Here is a 2702-nt window from a genome sequence, read left to right on the forward strand (position 1 = left end):
TCTGGTTACTCAGCCCTCCTGGCCACAGCATAGCCCCTACAACATTCTTCAACTTCAAATTAAATTTAGGGCCAAAGTCCCCTTGGGGCCAGAGAAGGTAAAAATTTCTAGACCAAGGACCTGAGCATGTTCACCTATCTGATTGGAGAGCTGCAGTCAGATTGGGCTATAAAGTCGTCACTGGGTGTTGGTGGATGAGGCAGGTAGATGGGAGGGAGGAAAGTTCTGGCTGAGAGAGGCTATGCTTCTGTAACTCTGCTAACCTTCCCCAGACGCTGTGTCTAGGTGATAAAGGGGTGGAGAAGAGAGAGAGGTAACCACCTACTTCCATGTGCAGACAGACCCTGGCATTTATTACAGGCTTATCACAAAAGTCTACAAGTTATTATATTTCATAACAAACAGTTATTGCAGGGAGAGAAGGAAAACAAGACCTAAGGGGAACAGAAAGGGAGATAAGCATCAACAGAAACAACAAACACATTTTATGAAGGGCCTCTCTTAAGCGCTCTTCTTGGAGAATCCTGGTCCACCTAAAATGTTAACACAGAATCTTCAAGATAAAATTTCTTCTCATTGATAGGAATTAACATGAATATATGGGATGCATGTGATTGTTCTCAAGGCAATGTCAATGTGGTGGGAAGGAAGGGGAAGGACAATGGGAAGACCTAGTTTGGACAATGCACTTGGCTGGGAAGTCTGTGGTAAGTGTATTCAGAATCACATGTAGGTGAGATTTCACTGTCTTTTTCAACTGGTTAAGGAAATGCTATTGCTTCTTTCTACATTAATTTGTTTCTAGCTGTTTAATCAAACCCACTTATTAATGTCAATGCTTTTAACTATTTCTTCTTTAGTTTCCTAATACTAAAACTATATCATCTACAAAAAATGATTTTTGTTTCTTCCTTTTGCTGTTCATTCCTCTTATTTTATTTCACATCTTGCTGCATGGGGAAGAATTTTCAAAACGGTAGATGATGATTAATAATAACAGTCCTCATCATTATCATTATGACCATTATTTTGAAAGAGTGCCTCTCATGTTTCCCCTTCAATTTTATTTGGTTTTGATGAACTGTTCTTTATCATATCATACCATTTTCCCACATAGCAATTCATCTCTTCTCCTCTCTACCAGTTGGACTCCCACCCATTCTACAAAGATCATATGAAAACCCTTATTCTTATGAAGTCTGTGTATACAAAAGTACATGTAAATAAACACCCAGCTAAACTCATTGTCGTTTTTTTACAGTTCATAAAAGACTTTCATATACAGATTCTCACTGGGTGCTCTTGACAGACTATGGAGTAAGCATTGCTAGGACTTCTACATATGAGGAAATTCAATCTTTGTGTGGCTGAGCTACGAGCCCAAGAACTTATAAGGAAATTGACTACAGTTTTGCATTTCAGGGAAAAGATACTTATACGTCAAGGAATTGCAAGAGTTGAGACAGTCCAAAGTGTCACATCCAACTTACAGATTAAGGTATTGAAAAGCATCTTTCACTTTTCCGCCCACTCCCCCACCGCAGTGTGGTTCAGGCTGCACCGCACTCCACCTCCTGCTAAGCTAGCAGCATCGTTGTTTTTCTCCAGCCGCCATTTTAATCATCTAGAAGGACCTCGTCAGCCATGATGAGATGTAAGATCTAGGAGATTGCAGATGGGCTGTGCCTGAAGGCGGAGGGGAAGACCGTCAGTAGGACAGAGGGTAACATTGGTGACTTGCTCGTTGGTGGAAATGCCTTCGCTGAAGGCTGGGAGGGAGAAGGTACCAAAAGCACCGTCATCCCTGGTGTTGATATTGTCACAAACCATCACTTGCAGGAAACCAGCTTCACAAAAGAAGCCTACAGAAGGTACATCAAAGATTACACGAGGGGCACCTGGGTGGCACAGCGGTTAAGTGTCTGCCTTCGGCTCAGGGCGTGATCCCGGCGTTATGGGATCGAGCCCCACATCAGGCTCTTCCACTATGAGCCTGCTTCTTCCTCTCCCACTCCCCTTGCTTGTGTTCCCTCTCTCGCTGGCTGTCTCTATCTCTGTTGAATAAATAAAATCTTTAAAAAAAAAAAGATTACACGAAATCAATCAAAGGCAAGCTTAAAGAACGAAGGACAGAAAGAGTAAAACCTTTTATGACAGGGGCTGCAGAACAAATCAAGCACCTCCTTGCTAATTTCAAAAACTAGCAGCTCTTTATTGGTGAAAACGAATCCAGATGGCATGGCTGCTCTGCTGGACTACCGCGAGGATGGTGACACCACGAATATGATTTTTTTAAAGGATAGTTTAAAAATGGAAGCATGAGGGGCGCCTGGGTGGCTGAGTTGGTTCAATGTCAGACTCGATCTCAACTCAGGTCTTGATTTCAGGGTCATTAGTTCAAGCCCCACATGGGGCTCCATGCTGGGCATGGAGCCTACTTAAAAAAAAAGAAGTATGGGGCGCCTGGGTGGCTCAGTCGGCTAAGCATCTGCCTTCAGCTCAGGCCATGATCCCAGGGTCTTGGGATTGAGCCCCACATTGGGCTCCCCGCTCAGTGGGGATCCTCCTTCTCCCTCTCCTACTCCCCTTGCTTGTGCTCTTCCTCTCTCCTGCTCTCTCTCTGTCAAATAAATAAATAAATAAATATATTTTTTTTTTAAAAAAGAGAGAAGAAGAAGTATGGATCGATGCTGATGACAGCT

At 43.1% G+C, this 2702-nt stretch overlaps 1 pseudogene; it reads left to right on the top strand.

Annotated features, from left to right (window-relative positions):
* Nucleotides 1-661: 661 nt before the first annotated feature.
* On the top strand, nt 662-2310 carry LOC113251619 (translationally-controlled tumor protein-like; annotated as a pseudogene).
* The last annotated feature ends 392 nt before the right edge of the window (nt 2311-2702 follow it).

This window comes from Ursus arctos, unplaced genomic scaffold (assembly GCF_023065955.2).
Source record: "Ursus arctos isolate Adak ecotype North America unplaced genomic scaffold, UrsArc2.0 scaffold_7, whole genome shotgun sequence".
In the NCBI taxonomy this organism is placed as follows: Eukaryota; Metazoa; Chordata; class Mammalia; order Carnivora; family Ursidae; genus Ursus; species Ursus arctos.